Raw genomic sequence first — 19,638 nt, forward strand, 5'->3', positions numbered from 1 at the left:
GTTCATATGATATGATAATGATATGTCCATGTACTGTACAGGTAGTCCTCATCTTACAACCACAATTGGACCCAAAATTTCTGTTGCTAAGTGAGACAAGTGATTTTTGCCCCATTTTATGACCTTTCTTGCCATAATAGTTAAGTGAATCACTGCAGTTGTTAAGTTAGTAACATGGTTGTTAAATGAATCTGGCTTCCTCATTGACTTTGCTTGTCAGAAGGTCAAAAATGGGGATCGCATGACCCCAGGACACTGCAACCGTCATAAATATGAGTCAGTTGCCAAAAGTCTGAATTTTGATCCTGTGACTATGGGGATGCTGCAGTAGTCATAAGTGTGAAAAATGATTATGTCACCTTTTTCAGTGCCGTAACTTTGAACAGTCACTAAATGAACTGTTGTAAGTGAAGGACTACCTATACTCAAAAAAGGTATAGATATGATTGCCTTCTTCCAAGATATTTTTTTCACTTCTTAGTCTACCTTGCAGCTCTGTAATTTCTTGGTAGTCTTACATATTAATAATAAACAGGACTGGTCCTATTTAGTTTAGATCAGCCAAATTTAGTTAATGGGAATCAGTTAACTGGTCTTAATAATCTGATATACAAAGAAGCATTTGTTGTTGGCATATTAAAACATCTTCATTATTTCTCAGACTGGTAAATCTGTGAAAGAAGTACATTTTAAAAGATAAAGTTTAGATCAAATATAAGGATTAGAAGGAAAAGCAAATTATTTGCCAGAAGATACCTTTAGATTGTTAACAAAATTATTCAACTATCTTCTATATAATGCTAACATTTCAGGGTAATTTTGCATTTTTAATTACTTGAAATTAAGCTTGGATGATTTTGTGAATCTGTGTGTATACAGCCACATGCTTTATCTTCTCCAGAGAGTTGGGGTTTTTTTTTAAATTCCACATGTTCATTGATCTGCAGAAGATAGACTTTATTAGCTCTGTTCCTTGCAGAAATACTTTTTTCAGATTCTAGATCTAACGGATATTAGCCAAGGTGGAAGAGAGAATATATTTAAAAATCACATAATGCAAATAACTTCTGACATCTTGACATAATAACGGCAAACTTGTAAGGACTTCTGAACTCTTGTGCTGTGAAGCTGTTGTTTTCCACAGAAGGTGAATGGGAGGTCATTGTGCCAATTGCTGTAGCTGTTTCTTGGTTTGTCTAGATAATTTATGCTTTAGAAGCAAATAGATTTTCGTTGCATGTTTTAAGAGGTCTTAAGACATCTTAACAGATTGCTAAGTAATTTCTTCCATTCCTACTCAGACATTTTTGTCTGAGGGAAGTTAGATTTAGTATTTTCCGGCGTATAAGACGACTTTTTAAGCCATGAAAATCACCTCAAAAGTTGGGGGGTCGTCTTATACGCCGGGTCGTCTTATACGCCGAAAAAAAAACCCTTCGGATCTTTTCTCTTTTCTGCTGGGCAGCGGGATCGCTGGGTGAATGGAGGTAGGCATGGCGACCCGTGGTAAAGCGGCTGACGGCGAACGGATGATGGAGGGCAAACTCGTCAGCTTCTGGGGCGGCTACTGCAGCTGCCGCCGTTGCTCTCTCTAGGACTGGCCATGCTAGCGCCTCCAATGCTGGCTGACAGGTCCCCGATGAGAGGAGTGGGACTAGCCCACACCCGTCGTCTCGGGCAGCCGCTGCCGGGGGTGACTTTGTCGTCCTTCCCCAGCGACAGGAAGTTTTCTTGAGTCCCTTGCCGCCGCCACGGCCGCCGCCTCTTCGCAGAAACACGACTCCCGCTCGGCTGGAGCCCTGGGCTGAATGGAGGCAGGTGATGGCGACCCGTGGTTAAGTGGCCGACGGCGAACGGGTGATGGAAGGCAAACTCTTGTCAGCTCCTGGGGTGGCTACTGCAGCCGCCACCGTTGCTCTCTCTAGGACTGGCCATGCTGGCGCCTCCAATGCTTGGCTGTCAGGTCTCCGACGAGAGGACGGGCAGGCGGTCCCCAGAGGCACCCCGCTCGACCGTAGGAAGGGAGAGCCTTTGCTCCCGCCGAGGCACTGCCTGACTCGCGCCGACCAGAAGAATTGCTTGCCCGGTCACGGAGTGCGGAACTGAGAGCAGCAGCGCAGCAGGTGAGAGAGCTCAGAGAAAATAAGGCGAGGCACCCCTTTGGCGGGAAAGGAGCAAAGCTGGGCCAATCACAGAGCAGGCGGAGCAAGGAAACAGGGAGGGAAACGGAGCAGGGAGGAAAGGGAGCTTGATTTAAAAGGCGAGGCAGATGTGACGTGGGCGTGGAGACGTTCCGTTAGAAATACCATAACGGAGGAGGCTCCGGGCGCTTTCCCGGATCGGAATGTGCGAACTGAGGGTGCCACTACAGTCCTCGTGTTTCCCAGGGTTGCCCGTCATGCCAGACATTCCCTATAGCCCGATTCTTTAGCTCCCCACGTTCCTTAATTCGAGCGAATTTTGTCGGTGGTCCGTGGAGAAACAATATGCAAATGCCGTTTATTTAACCGCGCAAAATTCGGGGGAAACCTTGGTATTTGGGAACGAAAAGGCTTAAGACTTTTGATTTCTGTTTTATGCATGGGCTGGGTGGGTCACGAAGTTTACCTCTTTTATTTTAGCAACATCGTGGCACTTATAAAAAAAGGGTACTAAAAGAGTTGTTAATACGCAGATTGTGTGCCAGGAAGTGAAATATTGAGTTATTTCTTTCGCTTCTGTGTACCGTAAATATGCATAGAATCTGCATCTCCTCCTACTGGGGTGAATTCTCAATGAAGCACATTAGAGCTACCGGTTCTTTATAAAACTGGGATTCTTTACCTTTGCTATAAGGCAGGGTTCCTCAAAGTCTTCAGCTTATTGACTCCCAAACACTCCTGTGACACATTGCATACTACCGCTCAGATCGTCTTGGAGACAGGGAGGGCTGGGCAGGCAGGGAGGGAGAGCTGACCCACCCAATCCAAGCAGATTTTGTATGCAGGAAATACATTGCTTGTTGTGATTGGCTGGTTGTTTTATACTGGGAATGGTTATTCTGAGGGAAGGTAGTCTTGTCTGGTGAGCAGATACATGTGGTGGTGAATACAGTACAGCACAGCACCAGTATCTGTACTTGTTCATACAACTGGCTAACAGTCAAGGCCCCATCATGGCTCCACCAGTAAGAAGAAAGAAATATGAAGCCAGTTTCAAACTTAAAGTTGTAAAGTTTGCCATAGAACATAATAACTGTGCTGCTGCAAGACAATATGGAGTAACAGAAAAGATGGTTCGGGACTGGAAAGCAAATGAAAAAGCATTAAAGAGTATGCCAAGGGGTAAGTGTGCATTAAGAAGAGGCACTCCACATTGGCCAGAACTTGAAAAACATGTAATAGACATGGTGAATGAGCATCGCCAAAGCGGTTATATAGTGACAAGAAATAAAATATGTTTGTTTGCACTTCAGTAGGCCAAATCTAACCCAGATCACAGCAAAAGATTTAAGGCCACTGTATCCTGGTGTACTAGATTCTTGGAAAGGCATAATCTGGTACTGAGGCAAAAGACAAAAATTTCACAAAAATTACCTGCAGATCTTGATGCCAAAGTAATTAGTTTCCATCGATACGTAATACAACAGCGCAATAAACATGGCTATGCGTTAAGTAGTATCGGAAATATGGATGAAACCCCAATGAGTTTTGATATGGTTGGAAATAAAACTGTCCATCCAAAAGGTGAAAAAACAATTTTAATTAAAACAACAGGACATGAGAAGTCCAATTTTACAGTGGTGCTAGCATGCACAGCTGATGGCGCCAGACTGAAACCAATGATTATTTTTAAAAGAAAAACAATGCCAAAACTCAAGTTCCCTGTTGGTTGTTTTGTACATGTGAATGAAAAAGGCTGGATGGATGAAGAAGGGGTAAAGCTATGGCTTGATAATGTATGGAGCAGGCGACCAGGTGGACTTATTCAAAATCCTACTGGTGTGGGATATGTTCAGGGCTCATTTAACTCCCAGCACCAAGCAAAGGCTGGCAAGAATGAACACAGATGCGGCAGTTATTCCTGCAGGATTGACATTGTTGCTACAGCCACTGGATGTGTGCCTAAATAAGCCATTTAAAGATCGCATTCGAGAACAGTGGAATGAGTGGATGGTTAGCGGCGAAAAGTCATTCACAAAAGGAGGAAACATGCGTGCTCCACAGTTGGATGTTTTGTGCAAGTTTTTCATAAAAGCATGGAATGATATTGATGCAGAAACAGTAATCAAGTCTTTCAAGAAGTGTGGCATATCAAATTCATTAGAAGGTATGGAGGACGACTACTTGTGGCAAGATGAAGAGGAAGCCGAAGCTGAGACCACACCATCTGATACGGAATTAGATCCATACGATGACTGCCTTACAAGTGTATCACAAGATGTCATTGATGTACTAATGAAATCAGATGATGAAGAGGAGGAGGATTTTGAAGGCTTTTAAAGGGAAACTGTCACGCCAGCAAATCCTGTAAAAATAGCTTGGAATTACGATGGGCGTTGCTGACTCGCCAGGGACTTGCCCGGCACTTGCTCTCTCTCTATTGTTTGTTATCTTCCTCCTATCATCATCAGTTCCAGTTTGGTTGACAGCTTAGAAAACAAAGAGCATGGCAGCTCCCATGGGTTTATTGTCTTTATCCTTCCTTTCAGCTTTAGAGTGAATTAGGAAAAGTTTAATCCACTTGCACTGTTTTATGTTTACATGTTTAATGACAAACAGCCTTATGTTTATAAGTGACAGTTTGCCTACTAAGCACCTGCATGTCATAAGCATTTGATAAAATTACCATATTAAAATCAAATCTGATGTTTTTTAATTTTTATTTGGTGTGCGTTGGAAGAGGGGTAGTCTTATACGGTGAGTATAGCCCAAACCCTATAATTTAACAGGAAAAGTAGGGGGTCGTCTTATACGCCGGGTCGTCTTATACACTGGAAAATATGGTACTGATTTGTGTGGCATCTTGCTTAATTATATTTTTTTGTTATTTTAAATTTATTTATTTATTCATCAATTTTCTATGGCCACCCTTCTTGCAAAACAAGTGGTACTGGGCGGCGTACAACATGGCTAAAAACTATACATACAAATGTTTTGTTATTATTATGGTTTATTGCAGTCAGCTGGCTGTTTAGATTGGATTTGCATCTATTGAGTCCTTCCCAAGGAGCTGAGATAGAAGATGTATTTTGATGATGTCAAAGGTATTGAAGGATGTAAGCTGTTCCAAGTAAAGCTGCTTTTGCATTTGACTGATGGTCAAGGTTATAAGAGAAAAATTATTCAAAGACCAGATGTTAATAACAATGCAACTACCTCAGTATCTCACCAGTCCCCTGGGTTACCCAGACCTGGTGGCACAACCAAATTTTGAGGACTTTCTAGAAAATCATCCTGGATAGAGTCAGCCTCATTTCATTAAATATAATGTCTAGCAATTATTGCTCCTTTCATTCATGTATGTATGTAAATCAGCACTGAAAGTGTAATATTAATAATTATGGAATGTACGTTCATGACAGATAGCCAAAGGTCTACTGCTTGATATCTTTAATTGTGGTAAGGTTCATGCTTACTAGTAGAAACTGCTAAATTCGTATTGGAAAATTGAATTGTCATTGCTGTTTCTCCTACAATACAAAGATTGAGAAACTTCTATCTATCTGAAGACTAAATAATTATATCTTTTCAGAAATGCGTTAGTGCAGTGGAATTTAGGTTATTACTATTTTCAGTATTTTCACTGTTGTCAGTATGAGACAAAATTGAGGAGAAAAGCAGAATGCCATGAAAAATGAAGAAAATAATTCAAAGTCAGAAGTTACTGATGAAGACAAATAATAATTTAAACAGTAGATGCAACTGCATTTGTATTTGCATTATCGGGAGACACTGAATTTCCACAAATTAGTCAAATTATAAAAGTTGGAGATAGCCACAGAAAGAAGCCAGCTCATTCATATAAGAGCCTTGGTAGAGCAGTGGGCTGATGCCTCCTTAAGTAACACCAGCTGCCTGCAATTAGTGCAGGTTCGCATCCCACCAGGCTCAAGGTTGACTCAGCCTTCTATCCTTCCGAGGTAGGTAAAATGAGGACCCAAATTGTTGGGGGCAATTAAGCTGACTTTGTAATAATGCCGCTTGGGGTGTGTGTGAAAGCCCTAATAAGCAGGCATATACATAGAATGAAGGCTACTGCTAAGTTTGTAAAAGCCGCCCTGAGTTTTCAGAGAAGGGCAGGATATAAATGTAAAAAAAAAAAATAAATAAAAAATATTGGAAAACATCGCTGGACTTGTGGACTGCTGGAAAAAATCCTGTTCCTTATGTATTTGTAGCATTCTCCATATAAATAAATTTCTAAAAATGCTAAGATATAATTTTTTACATATTTACTTTGCACAATACCTGGTAAATTTTGTGTGTCTAAAAACTTTTACACTGATACAATTGTATGCTAATAGTTAAATGAAAGCTGCTCTCACCTTTTCTCATATATTATTGAAGATTTTTTTTAATCCATGGGAATTATTTGATTGTTTAAGCATTCACTTTGTTGTTGTTGTTAGTTGCGAAGTCGTGTCCGACCCATTGCGACCCTATGGACAATGTTCCTCCAGGCCTTCCTGTCCTCTACCATCTTCTGGAGTCCATCTAAGCTCACGCCTACTGCTTCAGTGACTCCATCCAGCCACCTCATTCTCTGTCATCCCCTTCTTCTCTTGCCCTCAATCTTTCCCAGCATTAGGCTCTTCTCCAGAAGCATTCACTTAGACATCCATTTAAGCATATAATATCTTTTTCTTCTGTTGAGCCATATCAAATTCTTGGAGAGTGCCTGGACAAGCCCCTGCAGTTTCTTGGCAAGGTCTTTCAGAAATGATTTGCCATTGTCCTTTTCCTAAGGCTGAGAGAAAGTGACTGGCCCATAGTCACCCAATAGGCTTTATGCCTAATGTGGGACTAGAACTCATGGTCTCCTGGTTTCTAGCCTGATACCTTAACCATGACACCAAACCAGCTCTGAAGCATGTAATAGTATGGCTTTAATCAAGTAGCAAAAGAAAAAGATTAATTTAAAGTACTTTTTAATTTTTTTTTTGCATTATTTGTAAATAATGCACATTCTTAAAATTAAAACACTTTGGAGACTGGACTGTTTTCTGGACTATCCTTGGACTATTTCAAGCACTCATCTATCATTGCATACATGTTCTCAGGTTTTCCAAAATTCTGTAGTCATCCACCCACCTTAGAAGTGATGATATCAATTTGGGTAATGTTTTCCTTGATTCTTGTCTTCTCTGGTGATGTTGTGTCTGTTTTAGCAGACTTAAAAGCTCCAGTGGTTGGAGCTTACTACTTGAAAAAAAGTTTGGGGTTCTCTAGACTAGAAGGATAAAGTTGATGTTCTTTTGTACCTGATCTTCTTCAAAAATGAGACCAGAATTTCTTTTTGTCGTTATTTTCTACTAGGACTCTGTCAATAATATTCCAAAATTCTGTTTCTCTCTCCAAAAAAGGACTTAGTAAGATCATTACTGATGATCTACCTCCCAAAGAGTTGCTGCAATGTGAGATGAACAGCATATAAATTTAATAAATAAATAGTTACCGGTATTTATGAAGTTCATTTTGTTTCCTGTTGACTCCATCTTTGGTTATTTTGAATGCAAACTTTTAACTTGTAGTAGGCAATAAAAGCCAATAAAATTAAGCAATAAAAGCCAGTTTAGTAAAAAAAAAATCAGCAGGCTTGTACTCACAGAAATTCTATTTAATACATGCCTAACACTTAAAAGTAAAATAATTAAAATATACTAAGTCAGGCATTCCATGGTGTCTTATAAAGTATTGGATTTTATTGGAAAGTTATTGTGCAACTTCCTGCTGTGTGCCAGTTACATCCTTTTCTGGATAGAATAGCTCTCCAGTCCTTCATGCCCTGCTCATCTGCCATTTGGACTATTGCAGTGCATTCTACATAGGGCTACCCTTGAAAAGTATCTAGAAGATTCAGCCAATTCAGAATGTAGACAGAGGAACATGAAGTTGTGGGGCTGGTTAGCACCCTGAAAGCCCTCCCCATGCTTTTTAATGAATTTTTAACAGTGCTTGCCTTTGTGTATATGTGTATTGTTTTGTTTTGTTTTTAACAATGTATTTGTACACCATTCAGAGTCCCTCTTTGATGGAGATAGGTGGTTTTAAAATTCGGTAAATAAATAAATTTGTTGAATACACTATATTAACCTGTTATTTGGCAAAAAGATTCCTCAAGAGGATCAGTAGTATAAAAAAATCCATGTTGATTTTTTTATAAACACAAAAAATAGTTTGTTGTTGGCTTCTGGTTTGCGTGCATGGCGCCAGCGGACGTACAGAAAGAGCCCTCTTCCCGCTGTCCGAAGGGTCGAAAGTCACCCTGGAGGGGCAACCACTGTGAGGAGACCCTCCTTGTGATCACAGAAGGGAGGCAGCCCTCCGTTTGATCTGGAGCAGCTTCTCTGGCCCAAAGAAGAAGAGATTGGCCATTAAGATGGCCGATCATTAAGCCATTCCCTGCTGAAAGCCAAAAGCACTATCAAGCACAACGAAGCAATCTGGAGGATTCGGGTGAGACCTTACCTTTCTTATTCCCCTAACTACTTTCCTGTGCGACCTTTTTGAGAATCTCCTCCCCCTCTTTTGAAAGATCGGCAACTGCTTACTTGGGGAACAAAAATTTTAAAGCCTTAAAAGAAACCAAATGACTAAGCTAAAAAATTAAGCAACATTATTTGTACTTTTGGAATTCCTGGGCTATTAAAAAGCTTGTTATTTCTGCGGGGACTACTACCCTATTTTCTGCTTAAGCTGTGAAAGAAGAGGAAAAGAAAAAAAATTGATTAATTGGATAAAAGCCTCATATTAGTCTGGAAAAAGATTTTACATCTTATTTTATATGCTATTGTGGCAAAACCTGGTATAGCAAGTAAGCCTTTTCTTTATTGTGAGAGCTGGCTGAAACACAGATTTGTCTTTGACACTATCTTTAAAGATAAGAATTGGGAACACCTGGCATTGAAAACAATCTCTAGGAATAGTGGAAGTGGACACTCACTGACTCTTATTAAAATAGCCTCCACGAAAGACCTACCTGTAAACATCAAAGAAATGGAGGATTATATTCCACCACTTAACTATAAACTACTTGAAACAATTCTGGCACTGACTGAGCAAATGAAAGCCAGACTGCAAAATAAATCTGACAGCTTAAATCTACCAAATGAAACTTTGACTTTAAATGATGAATTGACAATCCAAAAACAAATAGAAGAAGAGGAAATTAACATCAAAATAGGAGACCCTAAAGAACAACAATCTATTGAGAACCTTGATGCCCAAATCTTGATTTTAATTATAAAACCTACAATTCAAAAAACAATAGAAGCCGAAGAAAGCAACACTAAGACAGAAGATACCAAAGGCTCTCAAATACAGTATGTTGAGAACCTAGCCAACCAAATAATAACTATAACACTGATCATCACCTCTTACCTAAGCCAGATGGAATTGGAAGAAGAAGACCAGACTGAACTAATGACATCTATACCTTACCAAACATCGAGAATTGATCCATTAAAGCAACATCTCAATGATTACAAAGGGGACACTTTCTTTGCAAAACTGACAATTGGATGGTCTCCCTGGATTCAAACTGTGTGTAGGAAGAAAGGGAGACACATTTGAGAATCTAAAGGCACCGATATGGAAGCCTGATTGGCATAAAATGAAGGCGAGAGTTAGATTTAAAAACTTGGACTTGTCTTTCTGTTCTGTTTCATGTAATGATAGAGCTTAAAATTTCTTTTAATGGGCTAAGGAGAATCTAAAAGATATAAACTGATTCTATACTTAGGTTTTAGATTTTTAAGGGAAAGCAAAATTAGCTGTCAGAACATAACTTTGAATTATATTATAGAATTTGGAATGATATAATAAAAACATTAGTTTAATAATTGATGAACTATTAAGATGATAAATAGAATATAATTGTTGTAATGTTATAGCTTAAAATTTCTTTTAATGAGCTAAGGGGAACCTTTAAAAGATAAACTGATTTTATATTTGATTTCTAGACTTCTATGGGAAGAATTGATTTATATTATAGAATCTGCAAAGATAGAACAAAAGATATTTTTTCAGTAATTGGTGAACTATTAAGATAAACAGAATATACTTGTATAAAATAAGAATGCACTGAAATGAACAATGTATGTATTTTAGACAGGATAATTACTATATAATGAAATGGGGGAAATGTGGGTTACCCGAAAATTAAGTTTTCTTCTATATATTACAGGCTACTTTGAAATATTCTATTGCAATTAAGTAAAATTCAAAAACAGGACATGGATATATATATAAGTGAAAATATATTGAAAATTGTTCTAATTGATTGTGTCAATTAGAAATGTATTAATTTGATTATGTTATCATAACTAAGGGAATCGGAAAGGGAATTCTTGTTGATGTAATGAGCTATCTACAGAAGATTTTGTTATTTGCTGTTGTTTACTTTTAACTAGGGATGCGGTGGCTCAGTGGGTTAGGACGCTAAGCTTGTCGATCAGAAGGTCAGCAGTTTGACGGGTCGAACCCTGAGTGCCGCGTAACAGAGTGAGCGCCTGTTACTCGTCCCAGCTTCTGCCAACCTAGCAGTTCAAAAGCACGTAAAAATGCAAGTAGAAAAATAGGGACCACTACAGTGGGAAGGTAACAGCGTTCCATGTGCCTTTGGCATCTAGTAATGCTGGCCACATGACCACGAAGACGTCTTTGGACAAGTGCTGGCTCTTTGGCTTTGAAATGGAGATGAGCACCGGCCCCTAGAGTTGGAAATGACTAGCACGCATGTGGAGGGTAACCTTTACCTTTACCTTACTTTTAACTACCCAACCACCGTATTGCTTCACAAATACCTGGATGTAAAATTAAAAAAAAATAATAAAACTTGTATTAAAAAATAGTTTGTTTGTTGTTAGTTGCAAAGTTGTGTCTGACCCATCGCGGACCCCATGGACAACGTTTTACAGCCTTTCTTATAGTCCAACTTTCACAGCCATACATTGCAACTGGGAAGACCATAACCTTGACTATATGCACTTTTGTTGACAGGGTGATGTCTCTGCTTTTTAGTGTGCTGTCTAGATATGCCATGGCTTTCCTCCTCAGGATCAAGTGTCTTTTAATTTCTTGGCTACAGTCCCCATCTTCGGTGATCTTAGAGCCCAGGAAAATAAAATCTGTCACTACCTCCATTTCTTCCCCATCTATTTGCCAGCAATTGAGAGGGCCAGATGCCATGATCTTGGTTTTCTTAATGTTAAGTTTCAAGCCAACTTTTGCACTCTCCTTCTTTACCCGCAACAAGAGGCTCTTTAGTTCCTCTTCACTTTCTGCCATTAGAGTGGTATCATCTCCATATCTTAGGTTGTTGATATTTCTCCCGGCAATCTTAATTCCAACTTTTGATTCATCTAGCCCTGCCTTTCTCATGATGTGCTCTGCATATAAGTTAAATAGGTAGGGCGACAGTATACAGCCTTGCCGGACTCCTTTCCCAATTTGGAACCAATCAGTGGTTCCGTGTCCAGTTCTCACTATTGCTTCTTGACCCGCATATAGATTTTTAAAGAGACAAATAAGATGGTCTGGTACTCCCATCTCTTTAAGAACTTGCCACAGTTTGTTGTGATCCACACAATCAAATGCTTTAGTATAGTCAATGAAGCAGAAGTAGATGTTTTTCTGGAACTCCCTAGCTTTCTCCATGATCCAGCGTATGTTGGCAATTTGATCTCTAGTTCCTCTGCCTCTTCGAAATCCTGCCTGTACTGGTAGTTCTCGATTCACATACTGCTGGAGTCTAGCTTGTAGGATTTTAAGCATAACTTTACTAGCATGTGAAATGAGTCCAAAATAGTTAGGAAATCATTAAGAGAATAGAATAGAATAGAATAGAATAGAATAGAATAGAATAGAATAGAATAGAATAGAATAGAATAGAATAGAATAGAATAGAATAGAATAACAGAGTTGGAAGGGACTTTGAAGGTCTTCTAATCCAACCCCCTGCTCAGGTAGGAAACCCTATACTGTTTCAGACAAATGGTTGTCCAATTTCTTCTTTAAAAGCTGCAGTGTTGGAACATTCACAAATTCTGGAGGCAAGTTCCACTAGTTAATTGTTCTTTTTTTAATAAGTTTTATTGATTTATAAAATTCCAATCTTTAGAGCTTATTAAACAACATGTTGTTTGGATTTACATATTTAACATTAATGTCTTCAATATAAATCTATTCAGTACTGTATAATCCAGTATTTTTTCCTTGATCTTCCTTTCTTCCCCATATTTTTTCCTTTTTCCCCTGGTTAAACAATTACAATTCTTAGTACTATTGGATGTTTTCAAAATTAGATATAGACACATCTTCATTATATTTTACTAATATTATAGAAATAATATCAATTCATAAGTCAATATCCTGTTTTTCATGCTCTTATTAAAGTTTGATATCCCATCAATATTTACAGTATGATTTTCTCAATATTTACATTTATATAACTAAAAAAATTATTCATACCAATCCTTCTATTTTCAAATTTCTTATATCAAAAGAAGAAAAACAATTAGCTATTTTAATTCTAAATCATATCTTACATTTAAAAAAATCTAGTTATATCTAAGGGTCATCCTTTCTTTTAATCATATTCAAACAGGTATATTAAACAGATAGTGCCCCCTCTGATAGATCAAATCGTCCATTTTTTAAGTCTAACTCTCAGTTTCTTTCTTTGCAAAGTAGCTTTCCAGGCCAAGGCAATTAAATCGCCCAAAATTTTTCTTTCTATTTTTGTGCAAACTGCTTGGCATGAGAAAGGCAATTTTTAGTTAGAGTATTTTTTTGGGGGGGGGGAACCCTGCCCATCCACATTCCCTAGACATTTCCCCTACCCGGTCTATGTTCCATTTTCTAGAATCTTCTTCCTTGTCCTCAGGTGTATTTTGGAGAAGGAAGTAAGGGATCTTTTGTATTTTCATTGTTATAGGTAGGTCTTGCAATATTTTATTTGTATATGGCAGTCCATATTTTCTTTCTCCTATCTCCTCCATCTTTAGATCCATTTCTTCTGCTACATCCTCTGATTTCTGGTTTATTTGTTCAGACTTTGTAGTCATTGTCTGGGATCTTTCCAGTTGTGGCTTCAGTTTGGAGATTTGGCCCTTTATATCATCTAGATTCTAGGTCACTGATGGCAAACCTTTTAGAGACCGAGTGCCCAAACCACAACCCAAAACCCACTTATTTATTGCAAAGTGCCAGGGGCGCATCAGCATTATGGTGCCTTGGGGGGGCAGTCCCGTCTCTGGCACGCAAAAACCAGGGGCGTAAAAATGGGCCACTCTGCTGCAAGGCACTGCACCAGGCAAGAACTGGGCAAGGCTAGTGAGTATCACACCATCACTAGCCCCGTCCCATTTGCAGCATGTGCTTGCTTGCGGCGGCATGCGCGCGTGCACGAATGTAAAATGGTTCCCCCTCCCTTTTCTTCCAGTCCACCAATCGACAATGGTTGCTGACCTCTGCTCTACCATCTCTACTCGAGCTTGCTAGTCGGCCGCTTCGCCTCCTTTGTGCTGGGCAGGGCTCCTGCTCCGGGCAGCAGTGGAGGCCTGATGGACCTGCTGCTGGTTGTGACAGTGCACGTGCCAACAGAGAAGGCTCTGAGTGCCGCCTCTGGCATGCGTGCCATAGGTTCGCCACCACTCTTCTAGGTTATTTTTAGTCTCATTATGTTTTCTTTTTATGTCCTCTTTTTGTGCAACAATTATTTGACGAATTTGCTGTAACAGAGAGAGTATTTCCTTCTGAAAGGTATTTGTTTTTTCTTGAGGCATCATTCCTAGAAATCCTTGGTATTACCAGTCTCAGTAAGGGTGGAACAAAATTTCCTCTAGTTTTCTGGTCTTTATATATAGCCTTTATAATACAGTCCTAATAGCAATATTTTATGGTAATCCTTTGTCTCAAGTATCCTGAAAACTATCAGTCTGGCAAGGTTGTAATCCACAATGTTCCAAGTGTTCAAAATGCTCACCCTCCTTTCTCTTTTTAAAGTCTGTATGCGAGCCATCTTCTAGGCTTTTTTGCTCTTTCAAAAATTCTGTTTTGCTGCTTTGATTTTCTGTGCTAATTCCTCTTTCTCTAATATATTTATTTTATGTTTTACTAATTCCATTTGATTTTTAAGATTTGGTTTTTGCAGTTCTCTCTGTAGTTCTAGTTCTAATCTTTTATATTCTCCTTCCAACCCCTTTTGCTTTTGCTTTTTCTCCTTGGTTTTTCTTCCTATATAAGAGATCGCTAATCCTCTAAAATATGCTTTGGCAGTATCCCATACATTTTGCAAGGACGTTTCTCCATTTTTATTCTCTTTAAAAAAGAAATCCATTTTTCTCCATTCTTTGTATAAACTCCTTATCTTTTAATATAGACTGTTTTAATGTCCATCTTAGTTTTCTTATTTGTCCTTTCCATTTAACTTTTATTGGGTTATGGTCTGCCCAGGTATTCGGCTCCAATTCTATTTCCTGTATATTTTCTTGTCGCTCCGATGACATCCATATCATGTCAATTCTCGACCATGATTTGAGCCTATTAGAGTAGAAAGTATACTGTTTTTTCTCTGGTTTTAATTCTCTCCATAAATCTTATATTGCTATTTCTTCCACCATTTTAAAAAAAGTTCTATTTTTTTATTTTTTTTACTACTTTTATAGTTCAGTTTTACATCAACAATTGTACTGAAGTCTCCCACAATACAAATATTATATTCCATTTCTAAAGTTTTCTTGTGTAAGAAAGAAAAGAAGTTGGTGCAAAGATTGAGAGATGAGACTGGTACTATTCAATACCAAAATGAAGCTAATAAAAAATAATAAAGGAATTTTATGAAAAATTATATAGCCAAGAGAAAATATCAAAAGATAAAATAAAATACCTGGAAAAAGCTAAATTACCAAAAATGTCTGAAGAAGTGAAGACCATGTTGAATGAAAGAATAACAATGATGGAGCTAACAGAAGCAATTAGGAGACAAAAAAATAATAAAACACCTGGGCCAGATGGCCTGCCGGCAGAATTTTATAAGCACTTACAAGACACATTAGGCCTATCTATGCTCGAAGTCTATAATGAAGCATTGTCAGAAGCAAAGATAACTAAAACATGGATGGAAGTGAATATAACACTGATACCCAAAGAAGATTCAGATTTATTACAAATAAAAAACTATAGGCCAATATCATTGTTAAATGTAGATTATAAAATCTACATTTCAATAATAGCAGAGAAACTGAAAAGGTTTTTAAATGATTTTATACATGTAGATCAGAATGGATTTCTACCTAAGAGGCAAATTAAAAATAATATGCAGATGATTTCGAATACATTGGAATACTTTGAGATGCATCCTGGAAAGCAAATGGCACTGATCTTCCTTGACGCACAGAAGCATTTGACAATGTGAATTGGCAGTTTATGTTTTTACAATTAAAGTATATGGACTTTGGAGAGAAATTTATTAATACGATTAAGGCAATATACCATAAACAAACAGCAAAGGTGATTATAAATGGGGACTTAACAGAAAACTTTCATATAACTAAGGATACAAGGCAAGGATGTTCTCTGTCGCCATTGTTATTTAGTAAATACTTTGATAGTTACACAATTAATGTGGGAAATACTATTTTTAATAATATGACTGCTACTTCCTAGTATATGATTGTATTTTGATATTATGAATGTGATGATTATTATATTCTAATACTTTTATAACTAGACAACACACTGTTCAATACAGAAATGGAATTTTTGAGATAATAATTTAAAAAAATGCTCAACCTCCTTGCAGCCAGATGTATTCAAAAGTTATTTTTTTCTTTCTCTCCCACTAGCTCATTAGGTATTTATAGTCCAAGAAGGTCTGGATGATAAATATGCCAAATTATTTTCCTTTATTGCCAGCTGTACCAAGCAGCCAAGGAGCTAGTTATGGTGCTGTACTCAAATCCACCACTAGATGTTAGTCAAAGTCTATTTTCCACTCTTAAAACAAAGGGTTGATTTCTTATATTTCTTATATTTCACCTCAATAATTTTTTTAAAAGAGAAAATTTAATTATCTCAGTTCTCAGATTTATCAAAATGGTAGCTTTGTATTACTTTCACTTCAGTATTGTGTATTTCTGTTCCCCATAACAAATTTAAAACACCGCTTCCATTCACATCCGGAGGTTTGAATGGGAGCCTTTCCCAGGAAATTCAGTTGTAAAATAGTAAAGAAAGGATCAATATTCTCACCCAGTCCAAACATGCTATTTATGATGTGCTAATTAAAGCTTTGTTCTTCGGTTGTCAGCAGCTAATGGCCAGCTGCAGAGGTGTGGCCAGTCTTCCCCCTGCTGGTTTAGAGTGCTCTCCTTGGTTCGAACAGAGAGACCGCCATCTCTGTGATTGACAAGGTACCCCTCCTTATTCATCGCCTCTTTGGGGTAGCAGGGCAAAATCAGGCAGGAAAGGCAGAGCTCTGCCTTCCTACGTCCCATCTCGTCGTGATGCAAAGCCGGAAGTCTGGTTAATTGTTCTAACTCAGGAAATTTCTTCTTAGTTCTAGGTTGTTTCTCTCCTTGATTAGTTTCCATCAGTTGCTTCTTGTCCTGCCCTCAAGTGCTTTGTAGAATAGCTTGACTTCCTCTTCTTTGTGGCAACCTCTGAGATATTGGAACACTGCTATCATGTCACCCATAGTCCTTCTCTTCATTAAACTAGACATACCCAATCCCAGCCACAGTTCTTAATATGTTTTAGCCTCCAGTCCCCTAATCATCTTTGTTGCTGTCTTTACATTCAGTCTAAGAAACCCTGGTTGAAGACCATCCTTAAATAAGATAGCTTATTAGATGACTTTGGGCCAATTGCTGTTTGTCAACCCTTTGCTAATGGCTGTTGGAAAAGATAGAGAGTTACCTATGTTACTTTGAACTCATGAAGTAATATTACAAATAAATTAATATGTAAATAAAGCAAATGCCAGTATAATTTCTTAGTTATGTAACTTATAATGAAACTGCTAGGATGAAAATATGTTATGCATGCATGTTGCTTTCTGGACTTAAGGAACCTTAAAGATTTCCAAGATGGGTCAGCTGTATAGGACTATCATATGTGGTTAATATTTATTACACTATTTTATTTATTTATTTATTTATTTTAATTCCATTTATATCCCGCCCTTCTCCGAAGACTCAGGGCGGCTTAAGGAATAAGCAAAAAGCTCTACTGTATATTGGATCTATTAGAGCAGGGGTGTCAAACTCAATTTCATTGAGGGCCGCATGAGCATTGCGGTTGCCCTCAAGGGGCCGGGTGGGTAGGGCCAGGGTGGGCGTGGCCTGATGGGTGGGCGTGGCTAGAGTGCGAATGGCCTACTGGGTGGGCATGGCCAGCTCTACATCATTTGCATCAAGGGTGCCTATGGGGGCCTGGGCAGGAGTGGGACAGATCTGAGGGTCTCTGGCAGGAGGAGGGTCTCTGGGCCAGGGCCAAGGCAGTGGGGGCCGTTCCCTCACTGTTTCCAGGATGGCTTCGCGGGCCACATGAAACCACTTCACGGGCCAGATCTGGCCCCCGGGCCTTGTGTTTGACATGTCTGTATTAGAGTTATGGAGTGTTTCAGATTCATTATCAAAAAGCTGCTTCAAATTGCAAAACTAGTTCTCATCTCTTTAAAAGTGTCTTTATATGTTTGTCCTCTGCAGTTGTTGTATAATGTTAAAAAAGACATGGCAGCTTGCCCATTTTAAAAAGAGTGGTGTTAATATGGGGGTTTGGTTAGTTATATCCCTCTTCCGTACTGTCTACACCTGACCTTTGCCATCTTTTTCGTCCTGCTGCTGGCCCAGGATCCAGATGCTTTGCAAGGGTGCAGGCCTGGGATGTGCACATGACAGGGCAACACAGCCTTGTCTGCAAAGGGAGCTTGCCAGGCCCAGCCATGGAGGAAGCAGTGGGAGAAACAGTGGGATCCCCATTAGTGGGCGAAGCTGGAGAGCTGCCAGAAGCTCCCTAGGCAGAGTTGGAGTCTGTGTGGAAAGTGCTGTTCTGGGTGGTGGCACAACTGGAGGAAGTAGAGGGGTGCAGGCTTTTCAAGGCACAGCACACATCCTGCAGCTCATGTTGGAAGCACTCCTGGGAAGCCTTGCCCTGAAACTGCATCTGGCGAAAGCTCACCAACAGAGGCTCTGCAGGAGGCACTTCCAGAGGCAAGTCTTTGCAAGGGAAGCTGTTGCTTTTTGCTTTTTTTGCTTTTGTAGCCAAAGCCTAGCCCAGCCTTACCAAAGAGTGCAGCACAAAGGGACTTAATGTGTGCATCATGGCTCTGGAGCTGCTTTTGGTATCTTTTTTTCTTCCCAACATACTTGGTCAGTGGTGGGAACAAGAAGACAGAGAAATTCATCTGGGGCAGAAGAGCGCAGGGTCGCAGGAATCATATTGTTGTAGGCTACTGAATATTACTTAGGGCAGGGGTCGGCAACCTCGGCTCTTTTATGACTCGTGGACTTCAACTTCCAGAATTCCTGAGCCAGCATAGCTGGCTCAGGAATTCCAGGAGTTGAAGTCCACGAGTCATAAAAGAGCCGAGGTTGCCGACCCCTGACTTAGGGAGTTGTGAGTTTGATATGGAAAAAAATACTGGTGCTATAGAGTGCAACAGTTAGCATCTCCATTTGCAGCACAAATGAAAACATTTTAAATTCAATCAATAAATTATGTTTTTCATTTTAGATACACTGTTTTTATAAAATGCATTATCCATATCATAATGTATTCAGAAAGGGTCACCTCAGATGATAAAAATAAGTTCTGGATATATTTCAGTTTTTCCTAAAATTGGTTTCAATGAGGAAAGGAATCAACAATTCTTTCCCCAGGTTTTATTCATTGCTTCCAACTTATCCATTGTTTTCCAGCTGAAAAAATTTCATTGCTAAATTTTGTAACCATGATAAATACAAATATTCTTCCTTGACATTTGCAGATAAATAAAATAGCGGTGCTGCTTCCATACTGACACAAGCACTAGCAAGTATCCTCACTAGCAGTATATGGAATTGTTAGAGGAGGTCATGCAACTCATCTAATATAGTAGGCAGTGGATACTTGTCCCTGATTAAAATCAATGGTATTTCTGAAGTAGAGCTATTTGTTTGATGTATAAAGAATATTAGGTATGGGACAAAGGTTAGGATGCTTTAAACAAATCCTTTCAGTCAAAGTCAGAGAGTATTTTGTGTGGAAATTTGTGCCCCATAGTTTATTGAGAGAAGCAAATGGTCTCTGGTTCCAGAACTGGAGAGATTGAAGCTATTATGTTGTCAGGAAACCATGGAAAACAGCAATAGCTGTCAAATTGCAGACTTATTTTGAGGGCAGGGAAGCTGGAAGAAGCAACAGATGAGCTGTCCTTGGTACAGTTTGTGGAACT

General features: G+C 39.0%; 1 protein-coding gene across 6 annotated transcripts in view; it reads left to right on the forward strand.

Annotated features, from left to right (window-relative positions):
• TCF20 (transcription factor 20) overlaps window positions 1-19,638 on the forward strand; it is a 77,899-nt gene that overhangs the window by 32,903 nt on the left and 25,358 nt on the right. The window lies entirely within an intron of this gene.

The sequence above is a fragment of the Vipera ursinii genome (assembly GCF_947247035.1).
Source record: "Vipera ursinii genome assembly, chromosome: 6".
Lineage (NCBI taxonomy): Eukaryota > Metazoa > Chordata > Lepidosauria > Squamata > Viperidae > Vipera > Vipera ursinii.